Source organism: Stegostoma tigrinum, chromosome 12 (genome assembly GCF_030684315.1).
Source record: "Stegostoma tigrinum isolate sSteTig4 chromosome 12, sSteTig4.hap1, whole genome shotgun sequence".
NCBI classification, from domain to species: domain Eukaryota; kingdom Metazoa; phylum Chordata; class Chondrichthyes; order Orectolobiformes; family Stegostomatidae; genus Stegostoma; species Stegostoma tigrinum.
In genome coordinates, this window is record NC_081365.1 from 63683827 (window position 1) to 63698418 (window position 14592).

Sequence of the window (14592 nt, forward strand, 5' to 3'; positions counted from 1 at the left end):
GACTCAAAACATTGGCTTGCTTACTCTCCATGAATGCTGCCTGACCCGCTGTGATCTCTAGCATTTTTAATTTTCAGTTCTGAAAGAGACTGTTGCTTTTTTCATACATTTGCCAAGCACCAGGGGAAATTTCTCAGTAGGCAGTGGCAGATGCCAATTAAGGGGGCTTGTAGCATCCTAAACACGCTATTAACACTGTGACTCACCTCTGTAATGCTCAGCTTTCTCTTACCAAATGTGCCATCCAAGCTAGATGTTGAGAATTTTCAATATGGAAATCTGTGTAGGCACCTGCTGACTTCAGATGACTTAAGCAGTACTTCATGAATTGTTGTTGATAAAGCAAGTAGAAATAAAAAACACAATGGAGCTATCCATGACAAAATCAGATATCGGATACTATCCAACACTGCAGAAGACCTAAAGGTCTCAGAAAATTAATGAGTGCAGCGTGGACAAGAAGATGCTGCATAGGTTAGATTGTTGTCATGGGCGAGACTCTGGCAATGATCATAAATTGCCTCCCTGGATTGGTTTTAAAAAAAACCTTGTACAACAATCCTGATATGTATGAAACTGGTCACACTCACCTCATCAATTGGGTGCCAAGTTCTACTTGTTTGCAGGCCCATGAGAAGGATCTTAAAATTAGGCTGTTTTAGGAACAAGAACACTCATCGGTGTGTTTTATTAGACTTTATATTTACATACCTATATTCTGAATGAGCTGACCTCGGTACATAATTATTACCAGCAAATAATTCTGTGTTTTCTTAAAAAAGTTATTTAAATTCAGGTTAGTACCGGTAGTGGACCTCAGAGGCTGAGTTAAAATATTTCAAAGTTTATTTTTGAAAGTTGCATTGTCAAACATTGCCCAATTAGACTGGCAATTTTGGCAGCTTTGAGTTTGGCTAAATGCAAATACACTTGAATGGAAACTGAGTGGGGATAAAAACCATTTCTCTAAAACATGTTGTTTCAGTGCTGTAAATTCTGTGTACTTCTAAAGAGTGAGAATGATAGCCTAGCCTTCTTACGTAACTGTGAACCTTTCAGAATAAAACCAGTGATAGGGGAGAGATGGGCTGCGCATAGTAAAAAAACGACTCGGCTCAAACAAACCTGCAAGAGGCATTAAAAATACAGTAGAACATCATTTAAAATAAATAGAGGTGGAAGGATGGGAAGGATCAGATTGCAAAGGAACAAAGTCCAATGGCAGAAGGCGAGCGAGACAGAAGGTAAGTATGGCTGGAGCAAAAACAAGAAATTTCACAAACCTCCCCCAGAACCAACAGATATGGGGTGGGGCAAAGGGGAGTTGAGGGTAATGAAAGAAGTTTGCATCTGTAACAGATTCCTTGAACTAGAAGCTACTGCAGAGTCAGTATTCACAGTGTGGTACATAAATAAAACATACCTGAAATTCCACAACCGCACAACGGTGGATCTGGAGACAAATAGGATGAAAAGATATCACGGAGCCAGGTTAGGATGGTTCCACCAGACAGTCCTGCCACTTAGGAACTTTTCCAGGTAAACCAGACTGGCTCCCTAATCCACAAAGCTAAAATGCCTGTTAGGGCCCAGTTTGCAGCCTCACTGCCATTTTCGCAATGACCACTGCATCATGGTCGGGGTTGGGGGGTGTGGAAGGCCATGAACTGAAAGCTGACAGCCTTAATGCAACAGGATGGGAGGCCATTAAAGCTGGTGTCTCCATGAAGCTGAAAGGATGGTGAGTTGGCAGAAGACCACAGTCTCATCTTCCCCTCTGAGTCATGGTTATTTATTGATTGTTGTGCAGGCGCATCCAAGTTGAGTTATCCTGATCTGCCTTGACAGTGCCAACCTCTCCTGGTGAACATGCCATGGAGACAGAACCTCCAGCCTTCTGACTGCAGCCCTCTGCACTGTGAAACTATTATAGACGGTGAGATCAGGGAGGCTGCCTTCAGGAATATTGTTGTCAACTCAGGGCTCCTATTTGGTCCCGACATTAATATCCCAATGCAAATGTTAAAATCTGACCCATGTTTAATTCAGAGTTGGAAGTGGGGCCAGAAGAGACTGATTTTGAAATAGGCATCCACTGATTTTATCGAGATAGTCCCCGATTTATTGAAAATCAATTTCTGTCATCACTGAAAAGTGGATAAGACAAGGATACTGCATTGTACCTGGCTTCCACAGTGAAAATGCTGACGGTTGGGATCCTGAGAGTGTTCCCACACTTGATCACTAAAGAATAAAATTAACCTGTAGTTGGACTATTTTCATATTGACCTCAAGCAGACTGCTAGGTATGCTATTCAAAATATGCTTCAAATTGCCAGAGTCTATTTGTACTTACAAATAGAACCCTGTTTGTTATTATTATCATATAATGCCAATTGGCATATTGATCAGAAACTGAGAGTTTTGGGAAGCATAAGGAATTGTGTTCTAACATCCACAGAGAGTGCAGAAAATTGACTACAAAGGCTAATGGAATTTCTTTTTTATCTCAAGGGTTTAGAATATTAAAGTATGCTTTGTGATATTTAAGCTGTGCAGAACCTTGGTTAGATGTCATCTCAAGTCACTACAGAAAGATATGTTGGCCTTTGTAGGAATGGGATGCAGATCCACCAGACTGATACCAGGGTTGAAAGGATTACATTATAAGCAGAAATTGGATGAACCTGATTTGTATTCTTTTGTTATTTGAAATGGGATGACCTAATTAAGGTTTCAAAAATGACAAAACCATGTGCAGAAAAGGTATTTCCTGCAGGGGTGTGCAGCCAGAATAAGGCGGGGCATAACCTTCGTCTTTGAGCGAGGCCATTTAAGAGTGAGATCAGGAGGCACCTCTTTGCACAAAGAGCAGCTGAAATACCAAATGTCAGCCAAATGGTCAGGCATGTTAGGTCAATTGAAAATTTGAGTTTGATATTCTTTTGTTCACTGAAGGTGCCAAGATACCTGACAGTTGAGTAAGTGGAGTTAACATACGGATTAATCGTAATCCTGGTTTAAGAGACCAAATGGCCTACTCCTATTCCTATTGTTGGTGGCCTCTGACCTAAAGCTTCACCCACCCAACACAGGAACTTACCCATGATAACAGCAACTGAAACACCCGCATAATTGGAGCATGAGTTACTCCATGCTATCTTTGGATCAGTTTTGCCCTATTCTTGTAGAGACGAACAAGTTACAATGGGCTTCAGAGTCATTATAAAAGATAATGAAAAAATATCATGTGTTGTGGTCTTGGATATGACCAGTCAAGGATGGTAAAGAACTTGTTCCCAATAGTGGTGGGATATGTCAGGATGTTTGACGAATGGAAAGCTATGAAATGAAGTAGACGTTACCAATGCTAAAAAAATCCATCTAACACAAGGAACATGCTGCACATCATCTGAAGATTTCTGAAGAAGGATGTAGACTTGAAATGTCAGCCTTCCTGCTCCTATGATGCTACTTGGCCTGCTGTGTTCATCCAGCTCTACACCTTGATATCTCAGATTCTCCAGCATCGGCAGTTCCTACTATCTCTATACACCTTCAGATCAGTTAGAAAGAGAATAATTTGTTCTATGAAGCAATAGGAACCATATTTGAGAACAATAATTTTGTTGGTGGTCTTAGATCAGCCAGATCTGAATTGGGAATAGCCAAGTTGTTGAAAAACCAAATCATTATTCAACTGCTTCCTCACTCAGTGCAACAATGAATCCAACAGGATCCGTTATCACCTTGTATTCGTAAACTACCAGAAATTATATATTATTTGTAAATCTTAGCAACTCTGGATGACAATGACCAGTTTAACAAGAGTTCAACAAGATGTGGCAGCCTGAAATATATATTATCAGAAGCTAGAAACAAAACTTTAAAATATGGCACAAAGGAACAACTAAAGCAAATAAAGCTGGGATGGGAATGCAGCAACTTGTAAAGAGAAAGCAGTTGAACACTGCAGCAAAATTATACATTCCTAAAACCAGCAAGCTCTGTTGGAAATGTGATCCTAAATGGATCAGAAATCAAATTAAAAGAAGCAACTTGGCAGCAATAAATGCCTCAGGAATAATAGTGGACTAGTTGGCTGGAATGTAGACTAAAAAATTTCAGAAGCAGCTTGGTAAATGAATCAGAGGGACAAGGGAGACCTGGAATAAAAGTGTAACTACTGAAACTAGCCAAACAATGCAATAATACTTTTAGTTCAATAGGAAGAACAAGAGTAGAGGTGAGAACTATCAAAAGCTACCAATGGACTTGAACTAATGGTGAGAATAAAATATTCTGAGCACATAACAGTAAATGTTTGAGCATAAGATATTCAAATATTCTGGAGGACACGTTCAACTATTCACAGAGGATTTCATGAGCAGCAGACGCTTCCCAAACAAGATAAATACTTTATAATAAACCCATTCACAGATGTTTTTATACACCTCTGAAGCAGGTGGGATTTGAGGTGGGCCTCTTGGCTCAGAGGTAGGAGCACTGTGTCTGATGAGCCACTCCTAATGATATCCTCAGTAAAAGCACAGAATTCTCAAAAAGTTCACTGGTCTGCCTGGGAATTCCAATCAGACTCAAATATATTACCACAGACAGATAATTATCTCCAAGGGAAGAGATTTGTGACACATTAATAATTTTCATGAGGAGTGTATTGAACCTTAGAAAGGTATCAGAAGATTGAAAACAAGCTATTGTCCTGAAATTCAGGAATATTCAGAAAGCTTGGCAAAGGAGGCCTGGGCAACTCCAAAACTATTAGCTCACGGCCATTCAGTGAAAATAATGGAATCAATTACCTGGAATCAGCTTGAGGCAGATGAACAATCTCATATATACCAATTGATATGGATTCAGGAGTGACTGATCTCACCAAATTAATGCTCTTCATCGTTTTGAGCAATCACAGCAAAAATGGTTTGTGTTCAATTCTTCTTCCTCCTTCACCCCCCTCCCCCAACTTTTAAAAAGTTCCAAATGAAAGTCTATTAAACACCTAACTCTGAACATTCTGAATAAACTTTATGAATGGGATAGTGTTTAAAGGAGGCGAACTGAGAAGTACTCAGTCAAAGAATTAGGAAAGTTCAGTGTGGAATAAAAACACACAGTACTGGATAAACCCAGCAGGTCTGGCTGCATCTGCAGAGAGAGAAGCAGCTTGCAAAGCACCAATATCTGGAATTTCAACATCACCTGTCTACCTCTCCATTGAAATATTCCTTAATATCTATTTCTTTGACCAAAGTTCTGATCACTGATACACTACCACTTATGTGACATGACCTTAAATGTTCTCTGATCAATAGTGATGCACCTTAGAATGACTTACAAAGAATATATTTTGTGGTTTATAACTGCACATTGTTGGATAAAGCAGCTCTATGAAAAGAGCTGAAATTGGGAGATAATGGCAAACTTAACAGGACAGTGAAATTGGAAGAGGCAACTCTGAGGTTGCAGATCCAGAAGAACAAGATGTGTAGGTCAGCTGAACAGTAAGAAATTCAATACAGAGAGTGCATAACACACGTCCCCATTTATAACTGTCCTGCATTAGCAATACAGTACTTTAATGTTGAATGCAGTGAAGATATCCTCAAACAAATGATTTTGAACTAACTTTACACATACTCATTGTGGCAGAGCACAGGATAATCTAGTTGCAAAAACATTCCTGTAGGAATAAGCAGATATCACTTGTCCTTTGGACATCCTGGTGTCAGCCATATGAATGACATTTAAATCCCTATGTATCATGTATATGTATTAATTACTTTGACAAGAATGCAGTGAACAGAAACTCCATGTATTTAGGTGATATAACAGTAAGAAGATGATAAATAAGGTGTTAAAATAAGCTTAGATTGAAATTTTCAACTGAGAGGTTTCTTGGTCAATGTGCAACAAAGGTAATTCAGTATAGATAAGCGTAGCATAATTGATGTGGAACAAGAAACAAGTTAGTAGGAGTATTTGCTAATTGGAATTGTTCAGGTTGCATATTTAGATTGACAACAATAAATATGAGCAAGTAATGTTCCAATTTGCATTGACACAGTACAGGATACAAAGCAAGTTCTAGTTTGTGGGTCATTGCCACCAACATGGAGAGAAGAAGAGTTTTTACCGTTGGGATGGTCTTTATCTGAACCGTGCTGTAGTTGGTCTTCTTAGGAGCTGTATAACTGGGCAATTAGAGAGGATTTTCAACTAAATAGTAGGTATAAGATCATGAATTTGGGCAGATGTGGTAAATCAGAAGCAGAGACAAGGTAGAAGAGGAAGGTATTTACAAGCGAATTGATAAAGCAGCCGTGACAGTTTGGATAGAGTACAAATCTAAAAGTAAATCCACAGATGAGGCTCCAGATTACAAATTAAAGGATTAACCTAAAGACTCTGGACCTGAATGCATGAAGCTTCCCAGCACGTGGGAATGATTTGGTTGGAGATGAAAAATGACAAAGACAAAAATTTACTTGTGAGAATAATATACAGGCCCCTGAATAGAACCATCGGGGAAGTGGTAGGTAACAATAATGGGAACTTGTGAGAAAGGCATGGCAATAGTTGGAGATTTTAATCTGCGTATTGACTGGTCAATATGTCAAAAAGTCAGTTGGGGACAAGAAACTTACGTGAGGAGCACATTGAATATTCTCAGGGTAGTTTTTTTCACTTATTCATTTGTGGACATGGATATTGCTGGTTGACCACCGATTATTGTCACTCCCTAGTTGCTCTTGAGAAGGTGGTGGTGAGCTGCCTTCTTGAACCACTGCAGTCCGCATGCTGTGGGTTGATCTGCAATGCTCTTAGGGGGGATTTCCAGGTGACAGTGAAGAAACTGCAATACATTTCCAAGTTAGGATGATGAGTGGCTTGGAGAAGAACTTTCTGGTGATGGTGTTCCCATTTATCTGTTTCTTTTGTCCTTCAAGATGGAAGTAGTCATGGTTTGGAAAGTGCTGTCAAAGGAATTTTGGTGAATTTCCGCAGTGCATCTCATAGATGGTACACACTGTGGCATGTTGTTGGTGAAGTGAGTGGATGCTTCTGGGTGTAGTGCCAATCAAGCGGGCTGCTTTATCCTGGATGGTGTCAAGCTTCTTGAGTATTGTTGGAGCTGCACTCATCCAGGCAAGTGGGGAGTATTCCATCACACTCCTGACTTGTGATAATGGGAACTGCAGATGCTGGAGAATCCAAGATAACAAAGTGTGGAGCTGGATGAACACAGCAGGCCAAGTAGCATCTCAGGAGCACAAAAGCTGATGTTTCGGGCCTAGACCCTTCATCAGAGAGGGGGATGGGGAGAGGGAACTGGAATAAATAGGGAGAGGGGGGAGGCGGACCGAAGATGGACAGAAAAGAAGATAGATAGAGAGGAGAGTATAGGTGAGGAGGTAGGGAGGGAATATGTCAGTCCAGGGAAGATGGACAGGTCGAGGAGGCGGGATGAGCTGGTAGGTAGGAAATGGAGGTGCGGCTTGAGGTGGGAGGAAGGGATGGGTGAGAGGAGGAACAGGTTAGGGAAGCGGAGACAGGCTGTGCTGGCTTTGGGATGCAGTGGGGGGAGGGGATGAGCTGGGCTGGTTTTGTGATGCAGTGGGGCGAGGGGAAGAAATCCCTGATGAAGGGTCTAGGCCCGACACGCCAGCTTTTGCGCTCCCGAGATGCTGCTTGCCCTGCTGTGTTCATCCTGCTCCACACTTTGTTATCATAGTACAAGAAAGCTGGGCTGAAATATAAAACAGACTTTTTTTTAGATAAAACTAATGCTTAAGAAAGAAACAAGTCAGCAAAGTGGGCATTGGTTCCTTGGAAAATGTGTCTGGAGAATTATCAAAGGAAAAGAAAGAGAAGGCGAATGTATCGAACAGATATTTTGCATCAGTCTTAACCACAGAGGATGAAAGTTACATCCCAGAAGCATTAATAAGCCAAGAAGTGTTTGGGAGGGAGGGACTCTGGAAATAACAATCACCAGATAGGTGAGACTGAGCAACTACTTGGAGCGGAGTGCTGACAGGTACCTGGACCCTGATGGATTTTATCCTAAGCTCCTAAAAGATATGACAAATGAGATGTTTGATGCATTGCTTTTAATTTTTCAGAACTCCCACAATTTGGAGCAAGACTTTTGGTTTGAAAGGTAGTAAATGTAATTCTATTGTTCACAAAAGAGGGAGACAGAAAGTATGTAATTGCGGGAAAGCTAACTTAATGTCTGTCATGGGGAAGAGAAGTTAGTGTTAAAGAAGTGATAGCAGGACACCGAGATAAGCTGAAGATAATCAGGCATAGTCAGCATGGTTTTGAGAAAAAGAAACATTGCTTCACTAAACTATTGGTGTTTATGTAACTTGCTGTGGTTGAAGGAGAACTACCACTGTACTTAGATTTGTCACTTCATCAAATGCCTTTGAGAAATCTAAGCCAAGTACATTTACTGTTTTCCTCTCCAAAGGGACCTGCCCAAAATTAGTCATTTAAAACAGACATGCATGGACCAGCATGATGGTTCAGTGGTTAGCACTGCTCCTCACAGCACCAGGGACCCAGGTTTGGATTCCACTATCAGTCGACTGCCAGTGTGGAGTTTGCACATTCTCCCTGTGTCTACATGGGTTTCCTCCCACAGTCCAAAGAAGTGCAGGTTAGGTAGATTACTCATATTTCCCATGGTTACAGGGACAGGGCAGTGGGTAGGTCTGGATGGGAAGCTCTTCGGAGGGTCAGTGTAGAGTTGTTTGGCATAATGTCCTGTTTTCACACTCTGGAGATTCTCTAATGCAGCAAAAATGTCTCTCATAAAGGTTTAAAAGTCTTGGGAACGCTCTTCCTGAGCAGAAGAGGGAACAAAGCCTTTGAATATTATTACGACAGGGTGGGATAGTTTCTATGCGAGCGAGGGGGTAAAAGATCATCAGGAGTGGGCAGGGATGTAGAATTTGAGTTTATGATCAAATCAGTGATAATAATTTTAAATGGTGGGGTAGGACCCAGAAGTTGAATGGCCGACACCTGCTCCTGATTGTAGGCATGTGCATTAAAAAATAGCCTTGGTTAGACACATACTTGAAGTTCTGAATGCAGTTCAACTAATCACAGAAACAACATGATTCCGTAGAGAGTTTTAGAGGGTAAACAATTAATATAATTATGATGATTAACGGTTTTATGGCAGGAGAATGAATTTAAGGAACTGTTGGAAAAGACGAGTATGTGAAGTTGCAGAATTGATCCAGATACAAGTACTCAGTTTGGTAAAGAATTCAGTTCCTTGTGAATAAAAATTTGAATGAGGAACCTCTGCCAAATTTTCCTTATTCCTTCTACAGTTGGCAAGAGTTCTGGAATGAATTAGTCAGAAAGGTAATTAAAGGAGACAGGAACAGATCAATTCAAAAATAACCAGAAAGGAAAAAAAAATGTCAGAATTAGTTGGCCGTAGATTTTTTTATATCATGCCGGTGAGTCAGAAGGAGCTCTGTCACACAACGAAAACAAGAACAAAAGTAATTAGCATTGTCTTAAGATCATTGCATGGCCTGGAGATCTAACAGGACCCTGCAAATAAATTATTGAAACAGATTGCTTCGAAAGGTGTCAGTACTGAGTTCACAAACCTCTAGAGTCAGTTTCCAAGTGAGGAAAAGGTAATGGTATAATTTATATATGCTGCAAAATGCAGGATATGTACTTCATTTTCTCAGGCTTTCTGACATACACAAGGGGGGATCAAATTGAATTGAATTAGCTTTATTGTCATGTGTACTCAAATTAGCACAGTGGAAAGTTTACAAGCCTACAGTGTCATTCTTTGGTAAAAGGTACTTAGGTACAGATTCTTCAGTACAAGTTCTTAGGAAAACAAGTTAGAAAAATAAAGAAATAAAAAATCCAGCATTACAGATTAGAGGAGTAAATTAGAAAAATGGAGAAATAAGAAGTTCAGAATGACAGCCCTTCCAACCCAGAACACCTTGCCTCCAGTCTCCGTGTCAGCCTTTGAATCACAGTGATGCCAGAAGTCCACACTTAGGCCACATCAGGCCAAAAGACTGTCCCAGGCTGTGGACAGACTGCCACGTTGAGCCTCTGAGATGGTAACATGGTGGCAATGTCACTGGACTAGTAATCCATAATTCGAGGCTAATGCTGGGGGATCAAATTAAAATTCCACCATGGTAGCTGAGGAAAATATCTGGAACTAAAATGCTGCTCTCCTTAATGGTCACCATAAAAACTCACTGATTGTTGGAAGAACTTCTTAGACTCTGTAATGAAATGCAATCTTTACCGGTTCTGACCTGCATTTGATTACAGAATTGATTGACTTTTAATTGCTGGCTGAAGTGAGCTGACAAGCAAGTCGCCCTGTTCAAGGGCAATTAGGGATGGGCAACAGGTGATGCCCAGAGCTTTTCCTTTATTCATTCACAGGATGAGAGCTTCGCTGGCCGGGCAGCATTTATTGCCCATCCCAAATTGCCCAGAGGACAGTTCAGAGTCAACCACATTGCTGTGGGTCTGGAGTCACATGTAGGCCAAAACAGGTAAGGGTGGCAGTTTCCTTCCCCAAAGGGCACTTGGCCGTGGACAGGCGATGGTCTAGTGGTCTTATTGCCAGACTGTTAATCCACAGACCTTGTGGGATTAGTGAAGCAAAATAAAAACATCCTGAACACTGGTGGGAAGGCTTTGGGAAATAGGTGGAATAATGAGACCATAGTTCCCAGAATCCACTATCAGCTTTATTTGGAACAGGCTATTTGTGATCACTTAAAGAAGAAACACAGAAAGGTGAGAACTCACTGACAATCTGGCACTCCAGTGGGTGATAAATGGTGTCCTGCTCCGCGGGTCAATAGAAATAGGCTGAGCCTGGTTTTGGTCTTTATTTTGACAATTTTGTAGCACTTTGAGTTTTTTTTTTCAGCCTGCTTATTATAGTACTGGATTTCCAGCATATCTTTGATGCCAGCACGTCTGCAAGCATTTGAGAGTTTTGTAGTTCCTAAACTCATCTTGTGATGTAAAGACAGAAAGTACCAGAGAAACTCAGCAGTATCTGATGCAGAAACTGAGTTAATGTCTCAATACTGATATGACTCTTTTTCAGAACTTCTGATGGCTGCCTGAAATCTCTATATGGCGATGAAAGTGCCTCATACACAATATTAAAACTAAAGGACCACATTTTTACCTGAGTGTAATCCGTTAGTGAAGTCTACCACATGCCAACGTGTCAGTGCAACAGATTTTTAGCCTTCAAATCTTTCTGTTGTAGTTGCACCCTGTAGTTATTTCTTATTATGCATTAATTTAGTTACCTGATTCTGGCATTACCATCATATATATATGCCCTGATGAAAGATAAGCAAAAAGACAACAAGTCTCCTTCTTTTTCCTACCCTGTTCTTCTTTATTTTAGTCATTCTGTCTTCTCCTCCATAACTTCTTAACTCAATCTCTTCCTTCATTGCTCCCACTTCTTGAGACCAGAGCTTCCACAATGGAGCATCTTGCCTCTGAACAGTTGATTCAGCCTTGACTTGAGCAAGTATCCCAATTAGTATTTTTAGGTCAGCTGCAGTTCTGTTGCCATTCGCACTTGGTGAAGGTTCGGAACAGGCTACTGTGATGTGAATGAGTACTCACACCAGTCTAAAGTGTAGGGAGTCACCCCAACTCTGACAACATTACTGGCCCCATAATTAAAATGAAGTTTTAAATCCATCACTCCAGAAAGTGGCAGATTGTTAGAATTGGACATTATTTGACCAAGTGAAATCCAGGGTAACTAAAGCAAATGATGAAAATTTGATGTTCAACATTGTTCCCACTCTGTTGTCTCATTAGCAAGTATTGTTTGGCTGGCCATTGGACTGACATGAAAAATATATCCATTGCACAAATGAGACCACTGGTCACTGAGCCATTTTCCACACGTGCTCACCGCTGTGCTTTGGACAGTGGAAAGTCAGAGCAAAGCCCTTTCATTCAGAGCTTCTACTCTGTAAGCAGGCTGTTCCTTCTCCAATCTATTCCTGAGAATGTCCTAGATATTTTCTTTTCCACGCTAACAAGATTGGTTGTCCATTTTGACTTTGTCCTTTGAAGACAGTGCTGTGGCTTCAAACTGAATTCAAAATGAGGCCACTTGATTAATTCAGAGTTAACCTTGCTCCAAAATCCTGAGACAGCGGCTGTAAAAGGGACTGGAGGAAAACATATATAAACAGTACAGGCATTTTCAGATAAAACCTGAATTCACAATGCAATCAATACAATATTTATGTCAGGAGCAGGGATTGGTGGGATTGGAAACATATGGCGAATGATTTTGAACTAAATTATAGTGTGCATTTTGTGTCTGTGACATGTACAATGTGACAAAGCTGGTTTGAAGCAGAACGCTTTTCCTCATTTATTATGGAGGGGGGAATGTCATGAAACAAGTTCACACCAACTATAAACAGTGAAAGGAGAGATGCCATTCAGATTACCAAATATCACAAGATTAAACATTTATCATTATATTGCTTGTGCCCAAATCGAACAGCTAACAGAAATTGAACCCTTTCAGGTTCTTTCCTTCAGGAAGCCTCTTTATATTGAAAAGTAGTATGTTTTTCTTTTGAGAGATGTAAAGTAGTGCTGGGGATGTTTAAAGAAAAATAAAGATAGATTGTCCCCGTTTTGTTTTTAATACGTGCTCACCTAAATCTCATTTTATCCCAGTTGCTGTCATTTCCTTACTAGCCCCAGTGCAAGTAATCATTGCTGGACTCCTTTTTGCCTTGGTTTTGAGCTTGGTAATAGAAGATATACCTAGGTATTCGGGATGACCTATTAATTTTGCAACTGTGCGTGTGACTGGACTTGTCCTCTCTCATCAAGAGAACCGAAGCTTATAATTTGAGTAATCGTGGGCCTGTCCCATGGTCTACAACTTTGAAGCCTTCCAACATGATGGTGTGTCATCCAATCATTCCCCTTTAAAAATCAAACCTTCCCTGGCTAAATCAAAAGTAACTGGAATTTGTTTTTAATTTGCTTATTTTTTTGAGGCACTTAACTGGAAAAAGTGGCCTTCTTTCCCTCGGAGTTAAACACCTCTGCTGTGCCTGTTCACTAGTTTATTAGGATTGGTCCAAGTAATTTCAAAGAGAGCAATTTTGGTGCATTACTAGTGCGCACATTTGCTCTATTCTAAACGCAGTGTTTCAATGTCTGTGTGCGTGAGCATGTGTGCTATCTGATCATTCAGCAAGGTGAGTGATGACTGCCCTGGCAAATGGAGATTTTTCCACAGTCGACCAGTTTCAAAATCAATTCTGGTGCAGCATAGATCAGATAAAGTTGGTCCAACATTTCTGCATTCCTTGAATTATGACAGAAATGACCATTTTCGTTTTGAAAGCTTGTCAGTTTTTTGTGCTGTGAATAAAATCCTATACTTTCAAGTTTGGACCTCATGAGGTTTGCTGCCTCTGGTGAAACCTTGCATATTACTAATCCTGTGAATCTGAATGCCACTGACAGGCAAATAGTCTCATTTAAATACCTAAATAACAATACCTAAAATGGCTGTCATTGCTGAAGCAAGAGCACATAGGTGACCCAAAGTTTGCTTCTGAAGCGAAAGTTCACTTACTGAGCAGACCTGTTCATTTTAAAAACATTATATTTTACTCCAAGGGTCCTAATCTGGAAGAGAAATACAAAAATATTGCTGATAAAATTTTAATTGAAGCCAGAGTAACCACTCAAGCAATTTGGAACACAGGGCAAGTGCTGAATGTTGTTTCTTTGGCTAATTATCAATTGTGTCAAGTTTTTCAGTGTTTTTTTTTGCCATGAAGCTCAGTTTTTACTCAAGAGGAAGAACCGGTTAGGGAGGCAGAGACAGGTTGGACTGGTTTTGGGATGCGGTGGGTGGGGGGGGAAGAGCTGGGCTGGTTGTGTGGTGCAGTGGGCGGAGGGGGCGAACTGGGCTGGTTTAGGGATGCAGTTGGGGAAGGGGAGATTTTGAAACTGAATGAAGTCCACATTGATACCATTAGGCTGCAGGGTTCCCAGGCGGAATATGAGTTGCTGTTCCTGCAACCTTCGGGTGGCATCATTGTGGCACTGCAGGAGGCCCATGATGGACATGTCATCTAAAGAATGGGAGGGGGTGTGGAAATGGTTTGCGACTGGGAGGTGCAGTTGTTTGTTGCGAACTAAGCGGAGGTGTTCTGCAAAGCGGTCTCCAAGCCTCCGCTTGGTTTCCCCAATGTAGAGGAAGCCACACCGGGTACATTAATTACCTACCTCACCTCATCGTGTCCATCATATCTGATTCTAGTTACCATGTGCTGTTTGTAGAACAGCTCACCACTCACCTGATATCCATTGAAACACCAACTTCCCTGGAACCTGCGCAATCTTTGAATGGCTATTGTGCATCCTCACAAGCGTTGGTGAACTGATATTAGCCCTCACCGACAACATAATGGTTCAGCAGCCACAAAGCTATATTGATCACTGCATTAAGGCAGCATGGCTGACACT

The 14592-nt window shown here is 40.9% G+C and overlaps 1 protein-coding gene across 8 annotated transcripts in view; it reads left to right on the plus strand.

Moving 5' to 3' along the window:
• The window catches only part of frmpd4 (FERM and PDZ domain containing 4), a 586853-nt gene that overhangs the window by 407242 nt on the left and 165019 nt on the right, over positions 1–14592 (plus strand). The gene's annotated exons all lie outside the window — the stretch shown is intronic.